A 13,293-nucleotide genomic window follows, 5' to 3' on the forward strand; every position below is an offset into this window, starting at 1 on the left:
AGAACTGAGTAAAAGAGACTGCTGTCAACAGAGGGACCACCACCTGTATGCATCTCATCAAGACTTAAGGGCAGTGCCTACATAATTAAATAGAAAATTCAAGTAGTATCTCCCTTTGCTTGAATTAATTTCCTACCCCCAGCTTCGAGTCCCACCCGCGTTTCCCTCGCGTTCAGCGATGCTGAGCACAGACGTGTCGTGAGTATTTACAGAAGGAAGGTGGAAAGCTGGAACGAGCTGAAGATTAAATCAAGGGGAAGATATTCTGCTGGTGTCCACGAAAACCAGAAGTTGGCAAGCCACTGTCTTAACTTTAGAGGAACAAAAAGCCACCTTCAGTACTTTAGTAAATAATACATCAGAATCCCTCCATTTTACCTCACAGAATAAAAAAACCAAAGGTGACTTTGTTTGTATCACTGTACTGTCCTTGCACCTTTCCTGGTACCAGAACTTACCTTTAGAAAGCTGTATGCAGAGATGTATCTTCAAAATATACACGACCAAGTATATCGGAGTGGTTTAGAAGTTCACAAGCATAGTAATTTAACACAAAACACGCAAGTCATTTGACTTCTCATTTGCATTCTTGCTTCTCATGAGCTTGTGTGTGAACTAGACACACGCCCAGTAGAACAGGTCTAGCTCCTCTGCACCCACAAGAGCTCAATTTGCATGGGTGGCCATTGCAAAGGAGCAGAGACGCTTGGCAGCTCTGCATCCCCACGCGTGCTCTTTCTGCTTTTTCCCCAATCTGATCCTCTAAGTCCAGCTATTTCCTCAGATCAACACTCGCCTTTCATTATAGGCACACTCTAATTCACACTAGCTGCATTCCTGCCTGTTCTGATGCCTGGAGCAAGATACCTCAGAACTGCCAACTGATATATACATATATATATATATATATATATATATATACACACACATATATATACATATATATATATATATATATATAAAAATCTTTTCGCACAAATTAATTGGAGTTTTGAGTGCCTGACTGACCTGTGAAACTGGCTCAGAAAAAAAAAAAAACCCACCAAAAAACAGAGGGTGGTTTTCCACTTTCCACACACGGAAACAAGGATTTGAAAACGCAACTCTACTTGTTTTGCCCAAGCTGCGGTGATTTCTACAACTCTCAGCTACCAGAAGAACTTAAAACATTAATAAATCACAAACATCCATTTCTCATGGTTTTCCACTCATGAGGCTGAGATAGGAAAGCAAATATTTAAGGAACAATGACAGAAAGAGTACATTTTTTAACATTACTGTAAAAACAGCAGAAGTAGACATAAGAAAATAAACAAGGTTGTATCATTTTGTGTTTTCAAGAAAGAAGCTATTCATGAAGTATGGAGGAAAGAAGAAGAATGTATTTTATTCCTCCCCTCATGGGGCTTTTAAATACATACAACATACCGCCAGCTCTGGGAATTTTCAAAAAGAATAATGCAGCACATAAGCAGGAATAACATTCAGAGCCTCTGACTATTTCCCTCGCTCATCTCCGAGCACACATTCCAGCGGAAAGATCTCTGCTCTGAGCTCCATTCAGAAGACACACAGGACGCCGAGGCGCTTTGTACAGCTATTATCTGAAAAGTCTGACCCCGCAACAAACGACATCAGAGAAGAAAGCTAAATTATCCAAACTTTATTTCAGCATTGTACGCTCAACAGGGTGTTTTGCAGATCTGACTAAGCAGCCGGTCTGCTGCTAGGTAAGCAAAGAATTTCTGATCCTGTTTGTACAACGCTGAACTCCAGCAGGCAAGAGGGCGAGCTGTGAATTTTCTGCGAAGCTCATCTGATTAAATCACATACTATTTTTGTATTAGCATTTCTGTAAAGGAAAGGCACTTCCATTTACCCAAACGTAAATTTGGCTTAAACAGAAGTGGGAATACATGATCCACACGAAGAAAAACAAACACATAGGGCCTAGCTGGCTTGTTTCTCTTTGCAGTGAAGTCTTTTTATGCTTAGCAGATGACAAATCCTTTTGGTATATCCACTATTTAATACCCACCACTTAGTCCTAGGTTTTGCTTTTGTCATATTTAGAAGAAAATAACACGTAATTTTCCAAGGCCTAGAACAGTAGTCCTACACTCAATAAGGATAGTGACTAATAACAAGAAATCCGTCCTCTCTTTTTTTGACCCAAATCTTTTCTGGCATTTTTTTTTCAGTCTCAAAAATCCTTGTAAGATTTTGCTGGGTCCAGCATGGGCAGAGTTTGCTCCTCACCCTTTGCAGCAGCACTCCGGGACTGTGTGGATGGGAAGGATGGAGGTTCAACCACTTGGTACTTGAGAAGTGAGTCAATGGGCCATCTGATACATTTATGCTTCTTTATGTTGTCTCTAAGGTTCAGGATTCAGCAATGAAACTGAGATGAAATGGATCAGAAAAGTTAGTAAAAATGTAATTGTTCTTGTTAGTAAAGAACAAGTCCAGAGAAGAAGAGCTAAGACTATCTTTGTAACAGATCTCATCAAGTATAAAGGCACTTCACAAAAATGAAGGCTGAGAAGCGATAAAATTCCTCCCTCTACATACCTAAGGGATAAATAGCAGAGAAGCGACGCTATTTGATCTAACAGATATTGTGACTACAAGGATACAGCCAAATCACCATAAAAAAACGAGATGGCTTATATCCACCAGAGCCTTCTGAACAGCCTCAGCGTCTTTTCCAGTTCTGTTTCCAGTTCAAGGTCACGCAACTTCCCTGCCCTGATCACACTTCCCTCTAGGAATAGTTTTTCACTGACGTATTGACCACTGCAGCTACTTATTACTACTGCCACTTCAATCACGTAAATACTGGATGGAAAGAAGGAGCTAAATAACTCTACGGAAAAGAATCTAATGGCTGCAGAGAAATGACAAGGCGAGCTCGAGTCAGCAGTGCTTGTTTATTTTGACAGCAGCGCTGTGCTTTATGGGGATCAAAGCCAAACCTAACCCAGGGCTGGGCTGGAGTAGAGCACCCCGCTTCGGAATGCTGTGTACCCGATACAGACCGTACACAGAAAGGCAGTGAGAATGATCAGATGTTCAGCAAACAACCTACAAGGAAGGGCAGAAAAACAGAGGAGACTAGCCTGACAAAAGGACCATAAAGTCTGTAAGTACTTTAAATAAATACCTTTTTTTCCTGTTTGCAGCCTGTACAAGAAGAAATGGGCTTACACTGCAGCAAGGAAGATTGGGGTTAGATGTTCTGACTAGTAAGGACAGCCAGGAACCGGACTAAACTATCAGGGAGCAGAAATTTCAGTATAACTTACCTCCCAGAACAGCCCACATAACCATCTGTGAGGAACAGTTACGTGTAACCGACCCTGCCCTGAAAGGAACCATGGACCAGGTGGCCTTCCATACTGATGAGTCGATGTTTGATTATTTCATATTCTATCATTATTTATTTGTTTTACTACGATATCTATAAAGTCTAGCCACTGACTCATGCCTAGCTCTGGGATGGGATAAACATGTGACAGAAATTCCATAACGGGCACAAAAAAGAAATGTAAGAGGCAACGGTAGAATAGACAGGTAGGAAGGCCAAAACAAACAGCAAAACATCATTACAACATCAACAGCACGTCAACAAATAACTCTGAAGGCTTTTGCAGTCATCACAGTAAAGAAAAATTAAGGGCTGTTTAGGAGAAGGGGTTGTTTGTGGGATACTCCTCCCTGTATGAAAATAATGGTTTTAAAAGCATCTGGCAGACAACGGAGGCTGGCACACTGCGTCAAGCAGAACTGGTGGCTAAGGTGAGGTGATGAGAAATAAGGCAGTGTGGGATCTGAGACAAGGAAAAATACTTCCTATTGAAAGCAAAAGAGCAGAGCAGAATAAAGGGATGAAATCCCAAACCCCGATCCCGTACAACGCCCTCCACAGCATCGCTCTGCGTGGATGTGACACATGACAAAATCTGTCAAGTTAGAGAAAATAATATTGGAAGGAGCGATTCATTAGATGGTATGACGTTGCACAAGTTGCAAGATGGCCAAGGATCTCACCAATTAAGATTCCATGTAGAAAGAAATATGAAAGTTTAGACAACCTTACTCAGAACTAGAGAGAAGTCCTACTTCAAAGATAATACCCAATTTGAATTTGCATAAGCAAGTAAGGCTGTTTCATCTGCTGTGACTCAGACAGTGAAGGAAGGCTGGCAGAGGATGGGAATCTCCAGTTTAACAGCGTGATGCATAAGCTGATGCCTCACGTACACGGACACTTGCAGAAATACAAAATGAAATTTTAAATCGTGTCAGAAAACAGAAGTAGGTAACGCCAGAACCGCCAGCATGACCACTAACTTCATGCTTACGCAAAGCCAGGCACAGAGGAAGCAAGATAGCGACAGCGGTCTTCGGTTACATACAGCAAAGTAAACGTGACACGGTAAGGAAGCATCTAGGAAGGTGAGAAGAGAAATGCTGGCAACCAGCCACACGTGCCACGGGAAAACCAAAGTCCAAAAGCACGACTGCTAGCGGCAGAAGCGAGACGATCAAGGAAATTTCTGCTTCTAGGAATAAACATGTTTATGTTGGCTTTGCACCAGGTCGTATGTAGTAGACTGACCAGTGAAAAGAGATTTAAGAAAAGCAGACATCGTAACCCCTTCTGCTCCGAGATAAAGTTGAGATTTGACTTGACCATCGCTACAGTTGAGCTGTGAATTGCAACCTCAAACGATTTATCATCTGCGAATGGACGTCTCGAGACAGAATGGATGACACAGCCATTTACCGAATTCAGTCGTTACGTGTTAACCCCCAGCCCCAGGCCTGCCCACCGAAAACACCAACACTTTCTTCATTTCCAGGGGACAAAATCACCTGTAATTTTATGCAGGGCTGAGGCACCACAGAAACCTCAAGCTGCAAAACGGGGCGTATACCACTGAACTTTAAAACGCATTACATCTTTCTGGAGGGCTGGGAACAAGACAATCACATCATCATTTATATATTCCTACACAATTAAAGCAAAATCTTTTGTTCGGATCACAGAACTCAGCTGTGTCAATTGAATTGCTCTGATTGAACTAATTGAATTTCAATTGCCCAAGTCTGGGTTTGAACAGTTTTGTATGACATTCGAAAGACTGAAGACTTCCTTTATAAATGGAAGTAAGTGTGTGTGTGTGTGTGTGTGTAGGGACAACAAATGATTTGGCTGTTACCCAGAAAATAACAAATGGGTGCTGCGTTTCACTGGAGCAGCACATGCACTTTTCTCTTTTGGTGGAGGCCTCCATTTATCAGGGTGCTGTACAAAGCGCTGCCTGTGTTTGAGGGTCCTCTTTCCACGCGGAAAGAGGAAGGGACCCTCACTCTGCAGACTATTGAAGCAAAACTGAATATTACTTACCCCAGCCCTGCTTCACCCCTGTAGCTATTATTGTGTTGGCAGACACGGAATGTACTTGAATTACAGCTTGGACTACTTGTAAACCTCCTGCTTTTGCCACCCAGAAACTCCATACCCACCTAGGAGGGAAAACAACACGATGTGGCCACAAGAGGATTAGGATTCTCAATTATTTCCATTAAACCATTTATTTAATTAAATTGTAATTAAATGCCAGGCTAGATCTCATGGCTGATGTCTACCAGAAGCTTCTGTGCAAACTTGCTGATTGCTCTTTATTCCCGCTGCAGAAGTAGAACCGTAAGCGGCTTACGAGCCAAAACCAAAGCGCGCACAAAGCCAATGGCAACAATTCCATGAACTCCACGAGCCAGGCCACCACATCCTGCGTGTGCTCAGCCTCCTATTCAGCACCAATCCATTATGCTTATTCCAGGACACCACTGCCACTTTAAAGGCAACAATGGTGCACACACACGCAAGAATCACGCTTTGTAACTTTCCAAAAAGGCCCATCTACTTTAGATTTGAAATTAATTTGGTTTTGATAATAACTTCTACACTACAGAATTTGCTTCCTCCCCCCTTCATTCTGTCTCTAAATAAAGTTTCCACGTATCCTAGCACGAGTCTGGTCTTCAACTTGCTAAATTAACTTTTCCTTTTCTTCCTCTGTGTCTCAAATGTAGCTCCATTTATTTTAACAACTGGGCATTAAAAAAAAAAAAAAAAAATGTAGGAGGCAGCCCACACACTTGAAGAACAGCCACACACCTGAGGAGCGGCAGGTACTTTTGGGAGGACAGGAGGGGTAACTCTACCCTCAGTCAGGATTTACGAGTTCTCATCTCTACCTTTCCATTAGGCAAAAAAATTAAACAAGTCACAAAGAAAAGCAGAAAAACTAAAGGATTATTAAGCTCTGTTTGTTAACCTACTTTGGAGACTGGGAAGACCTAATTGTTGAGGAAAAACACTCTGGGATGAGCCGATCTCCTTTGACACCAGCTGAAACTGTGGTCTTCATTTTAGAACTGGAACTATATTTGTTCCATTGGCTTTAAAAGATTATTTAAATTAAAAAAAAAAATAAATACGCAGTTTTCACCCTGCTTTCTGTATTAGAAAGAGATTTGAAGATGGCACAGAAAAAGGATTAAACTACAATATTCAGGCTTAGGGGTTTCATTGTTCAAAAAAAAAAAAAAAAAAAAAAGACCACCAACTTTCAGGCAAAAAATAAAGCCTGTGGAGAATCTTAATTTTTAATGGCATTTTCAAAAGTACATGACTCTCATTTCATAAACCAATAGCCATCTACAATGAAGAAAATACGCAATATAACTGCCACAAAAAGGGCCAGTTTATTAGGGCTGAGCCCCAGTGCATTCTTCCCAGTAAAAGATTCTTCTCATTTGAACTAGAAATTTCTATTAAAAGGAAGCCTGGGTCTAGCAGAACATTGCTTATCCCTTCTGCCCCCAAATTTTTCAAGAGCTCCTAACTCTAAATTCCATTTTGGATCAAATCTGAAGTGTTCCATTCAACATAATTGGAAAAAAAGTATTAAATGAAACGTCTGACCTGCAGTTTAAGGAATGACAAATAGAAAGTATTATCGTGGAGAGAAGCAGAAAAGTCCTATTTATCACAGTACTGAAACAAATGTATTACTGAAATAAAACCTTGTGTAATCAAAGTTCAAAAAGAGAAGTGCAAAATATTTAAGGGTTGGGATTTTTTTTCCTTACCTGAATTCAACAGGTTTTAGTTGTTATCAGAGTTAATCCAGTCCCTCTGAATCCCTGCCCTTCCACTGTTACTTACAGAAAACTCAAAGCAAAATCTTACCACCTCCAATTCCAAAATTTTAGCCCAGCCCGAACACTTTAGTAAATCCCGCGAAGCTTCGGTGTCAAGTTTGAAATCAAGCAGAAATAGCTGCATCCACATATGCTGGTGGGAAGTTGGCAAGTGGGACAAGGTATTACCCTTCTGCTCCCATCCTTATTGCTGACACTACAACCAGTAGAGCACTGGATGTGACAGGTTTTTTTAGTGCTGGCAGAAGTTACTACGGCAGTTGCACTGGTAATTACTACGCTGGTAACTATGTCCCATGAATCACATTCCTTTTGAAGTCCCCTGCCCAAGAACTGTCCTCACTTTCATCTTCACTACTTAGAACTGTCAGACTTGAAAGCTCCCACATCCACCGCAGCAAGATTCGGACAATACGCTCTTTCTACAGCAGGTACTTCTTATTGTGAGCGTAGAAACACACTCCGTTCTTCTGAAGTACTTCTGCTAAATCAAAACCTAATCATTCCACGAAGTATAAAAACTACAAGTACATTTCCTTTTTTTCCTCCCCGGAAAAGAGCAGAACTGGTCAAATACTCCCAATAGTTTTCTTAAAGTCCTAGTGCAATGGTAAGGCTGCTGTACTTTCGGGGCTTGTAAAAACCTGGCATCATGTTCTTGTTGCTTTGAGTGACTCAGACAAACTACTATTAAAAAAAAAGAACAAAAAACACTCTTCTAATTTATCCCAACACACAGAGATTTGCTAAGAATCTCTGATTTCTCTATTTTAATTACAGTCCTCCAAAAGTCTCTTGTCATTTTCAGGAACAGCTAAATCAGTCCCGCAAACTCTTCTCAATAAACTTCATTTTATACAGTTTTGTTTCGACATCTACATTCGCTGTATTTTCCACCTTAGTTACAAAAATCCATTAACATGTTTTTAGCTTTGAATTCTGGTATGTAACTCTCTTAAACTTTTTGTGCTAAAAATTGTCATTTTTCTTTCCTACTCCTGATTTTGTGTTTTATTTTGCCACACTACAGCTGAATTTATCAGCTTTTTTTAAAGGGATTGTATCGGGACTTTTGCAAGAACCTCTGAACTCCTTTTCCTCTTTTCCTACTTGGGTGTTGACTCACTCACAGATTTATAGCAGGCTAAAAAAAATAGAAATATAATGCTGATTTCCCCCCCTCCCTCCTGTCACATGTCTAACAAGTTGTATTTTGATTCTCTACAAACTACTCAGGAAAGCCACACGGCCCGCTCACTTGAATTCTAAGTTATGCTACATCTTCAATTTAGGATGTTTTTTTCACTTTCACATTATACACGTATTTTTCCCCAAAATTATCCTGAAGGTCTATCTAGCAACTAAGCTAATCCCTAGTATTTCTGGTTTAACAATGTCTAGTTCTTGAGATTTTACAGAAGTTGATCGCGGACAGGGCAGCTTGTAAAAGGAAGACCAACAGCAGTTAAGTACTTATTTTGTAGCTGAATATTCAGCAGTTATAGGTATTATAAGCCACTAGAACTAACTGAACAGTTATTTTTCATTTGTTAAATCCTGTACAGTAAAATGAAGTATCAAAGCCATAAAAAGCCCACTTATTTGTAACAATGTCATCCTAACTTCATAATAAAATGATTAATGCTTCAGAAAAGAATTATGAATTTGCCAGTTTATGTGAGGAATTACCTGGTTGGCTACAGAACACCAAAGAATAAACTTAATACTCTTAAAGTATCATTTTCACAAAAAAGAGACAATATACAGTGCATCTCCTGGTTAAAAAAAACAAACAAACACAAAAACCCCCCAACAATCAAAACCTCCAAAACTCATCTAAACCCTATTCTAAAAGCACACCAACTGCAACAACCAGTTTCAGCAGGAAATAAATAAAAACATATTTGACAAAGAGAAACTCGGGGTGGGAAGTGGAGTACTGCAGAAGATTTGCAGAAAACTACGTAAATTATTTTAAATACTGGTGTAGAAGTTATGGAAGGTTTATGGGTGTATACATCAGTCAGTCTATTTCTGTAGACCAGGAAAAAATATGTGAAACTTAAATTCTTCCCTTGTTTTATTAATTATGAATTTCTACACTCCACTGGTATGCCTGATATTGTGTAAATAAAAATGGAAATAACATCTTACACTCAACTCCGGGGAAAAAAAAAAGCCATTTTTGAGATACACCAGAAGTATTCACCTCTTTTCCTCTTAATTTGCTAACTTAGGTTATTTAAAATAACCTTTCTTCATTTCTTGTCTGTGCTTCCGGGTATCAATCTCTTAGGTGAAACACTGCTAGAAAACAGAATATTGTGACACAGATGTGGAGTATTTGCAAGCAATTAATGCAGATACCAATGGGAATCACTCGTAAGCCACAGCAATTATGCACCGGTCCCAGAAGCAAGCACTGAAAAACATATTGTTTTGAACTTGCCCAACTCCCTCAAAGGGCTGATTACATTTTAAAAATGAGCAAATAAGAGCAGACAAGAACCCTTCTGGGTTTAGACTTGACCACTCAGTTTACACCTTGTTAAACGCTACTGGGAGAGATTTAAACAACTGAACAACAGACAGAAGGCACAGCACCGACATCCAAGCCTCTTAAAACGGTAGTAAGCTCCAGTGATTATTCATCCAACATCTTGAGCTTTTCTTTTTTATTTTTTCTTTCTGCCTATAGCACTCCCCTATTGATCTTAAGGGTCTCAAAGTATAAATCTCTGTTGTCAGAAAATTTACGGTTTCCCATTGCTCGTTTTTGTCCCTTTTCCCCAGAATTCCTGGATACCAGCAATCAATACTGCTCTAAATTCCCCTTAATGACCAACACTCCAGCTATGCTGGGGCGTGGGGAAGCGGGACAATTTAAGAACAGAATTTTCTCCTTCCAGTTGCCGTATCTACATACACAGAAATGACTGAAGAGGATGTTACACAAAACATGAAGGAATGCATTGTCCAGATGCAGGAGGGACAAACAAGATACCAGCAGATCTACAAAGGAGTATTATAAGCCAGAAAAAAAAAAAAAACACCAAAAAAAACCACACAACAAAAAAACCAATCAGCAGCTCATTTTAGCAAACGCTCAGCTATCCAGCAATTTTAAACATAGAACACAATAGCATTTCACACATGATGCATATGCTTAATGTACAGGAGCCCTTCATATGAAACTTGAGTTAATGTTAAAAAAAAAAAAAGAAACATTGAGAACCATCAACAACAAAATATAAACTGTGGATGAATTCACCTAATTGACCAAATTGCAGTTACATTAAATATTTTTTAAGGCTAAATCAGAAAATCCATTAAAGATAATCATGTAGAAGCACATCAAAACCTAACTCTGGCTCAGCAATAACTGAAGGGTTTCTATAGTGAGTGTTTTTAGTATTTCAGAGTTTGCCCCAGGATTCTGACATATGATCAGCTTCAACACGCAAACCTGTATTTAGAATCTCCTTTTTATGTAGTTAACAACAGCTTGCTTTGAGCAATGAAGAAATTGGACAAATATGTCAACCATGTACAAAAATCAAACATTAACCGTAGAGATTACAGTGATTACTCACAATATTAACTTCTTTGTGCTTGAACTTTAAAAACCACAACACACAGATAAGAACGGAGAATATTTTGATCTTCCATCGGGAGAGTGACCAGGGATCCTACAGAGCAGTTTCCCACCCTCGCAAGCCAGACTCGGACCACTTTTGCTGCTCCGCTCCGTTAAGGACTCCGAGAAGAGAGGATTCCATACAGTGTGTCAGTAGGCAGTATTTCTAATCAATGACATCTCTAACGGGTAGCTGACAGCTTTATTCACAGAAACACGTAATAAAAATTCCTCAGCTAAAACTTAGTATCGCTTCATCAAAATGTAACAGTTGCTTCTTCTATTACAAAGAGAACAAAACCAGATCCTTAGTTTAAATACGCATTTTTAAAGCTGATTTGCTTTTTTTCCTATCCTAAAAGTATTACTCAGTCCAGTGACCTCATTTTTTTTTTTGTTGCTGCTTGTTTAAGAAAAGCTGTACTCTGCAAAGATATTATTTAAAGTTTATTTACTGTTGTGATAGGACACTTAGATATTTGGCCCGTGGAACATTTCCACTCATTTTTGGTTCTCCAAACAGTTCTCAAGACTTCTCAAACCCATGCAATACACACAGCATGCATATAAAAGGGGCAGAGGGGAAAACAATCGTTTTAAGCATTTCATTTTGGTTTTGAACTTTGAGTAAGTTTCCTCCAATACTTTGGATGGGGGAATTTCATACAACTTGGAAACACACAACACATTCTTTCTTCTGAGAAAATGAAAGAAGCATCTCAGAAACTTTTTTAAAAAGTATTATGTTGGTTTAGTTAATACTTATAGACACTTTGTTTCCATGATAAAAGTTTTTTTCCAAAGGTCTTCACCTGTGCCATGGAAACAACTCCAGACCAAACCTTCCTTTGTGAAGCCTCAGCCCAGCGGCCACCTTTGTTCACACCTGTAAGGAAGAATTTAAAACAGAGCTAAAATAAAAATCACCCTAATTCAGAAGTCCTAAGCGCTTTGTAAAGTTTATACTCCAAAACTACCGCAGTAACTTCTATTACGTTGAAACCGGTGCCACAGAACAACGAATAAAATTAATTGTCCGTGACACAAACAAAACTGAAATAACACAGCTTGAACAGCTAAATCATAATAAGGCCCTAAACCACCACAAAAATATGAACCTGTTACAGAATACTAGTGGTACCATGTTATAAGTTACACTTTTTACCTTAAGCTGGATCCAGCTTGACCTTTCTCGCAGCTCGCACGCTCTCACAGAACTTGTGCTTAGTCGTCAACTGCTTTCATTACAGTTTATCCACAGGCAACGCAGGTAGAAGTACCTCCATCCTGCGCTGCAAAATATTTTGACAAGACAGACAGTTTTCCAGCAATTCTCATCTTTTTGTTGATAATGAGTATCGCATATTTCAAAGCAACACCGAGGGATTTTTACAGCCCTCTCTTTTTCAATCACCCGAGGTGAAGGCAAGGTTAACAAGTCCACAGAAACTCCAGTGACCCTGCACAAAGGGACAAGCTAGAATTCTCACTAAACAAACGAAGCACATTTCACCTATCATCCAAGCCCAATGAAAACGGCCCCCTACGTTTGATAAAACCAGTCACAAACACACGGAGACAAGCAAGTGTGGGGTTTCACTACCCTCAGAACGCCAGCGGATCCAATACCTGACGCAGAGAGCAAGCCCTGCCAGGACATACTTGGCACCTCCTTTCAGAAGCTTGCCTGGCAAAAGATGCAGGAGAATATACCTCCTGTTGGCAAGACAGGCCCTGCCCCACCGCTTCATCCAACAACTGGACGCCAGTAACAGCAAGAGCAAGCTCCCGAGAGGCTGCAAGGCTTCTGGCGACACTTCCATTCACAGCAGCTACAAGCACCTCCAAAAGCAGCTTTCCAGAGAGGCAATCGACCGACCCGGGATTTCTTTTGCACAATCAACGCCTCCCCTGTCCTCCCTCTCTCTACCCCGAACCCTCAGCAGCCCCTTCACCCAGAGCCGGGGTGGGGGGGGGGGGGGGGGGGGAGGAAGGGGGGAAACGGACGCGAGAGCCAACACTCCGCGCTGACCAACCGCCCCCCCCCCGCCCAGCACAAGCGGCACCGACACTCTGCGGGCGCTCCGGCTGCTGCCCTGCCGCGGGGACCCGGCGGAGGGGGCGGGCGGTGCCCCGGCAGAGCGGGGCGGCCCGACCCGGCCTCCCCTCACGGCCGCCACCGCCGCTGAGGCGACGGCCGTCCCTCCCCCGCGCGCCGCTCAGGCCCGCCCGCCTCGCGCTCTTCCCCGCCTCCCCCCCCCCCCCCGCCGCCTCCCGCCGCGCGCCATTCCTCGCGCTCCGCCGCCCCTCAGCCGCCTCGCTCCGCACCTTTCCCTCCCTCCTGGCTGCGCGCCCCTGCCCGGGCGGCTCCGGCTCTAGGGCCGCTCCCCGCCCCGCGCCTCGGCGCCTCCCCCCGGATC

This window comes from Numenius arquata, chromosome 11 (genome assembly GCF_964106895.1).
Source record: "Numenius arquata chromosome 11, bNumArq3.hap1.1, whole genome shotgun sequence".
NCBI lineage: Eukaryota > Metazoa > Chordata > Aves > Charadriiformes > Scolopacidae > Numenius > Numenius arquata.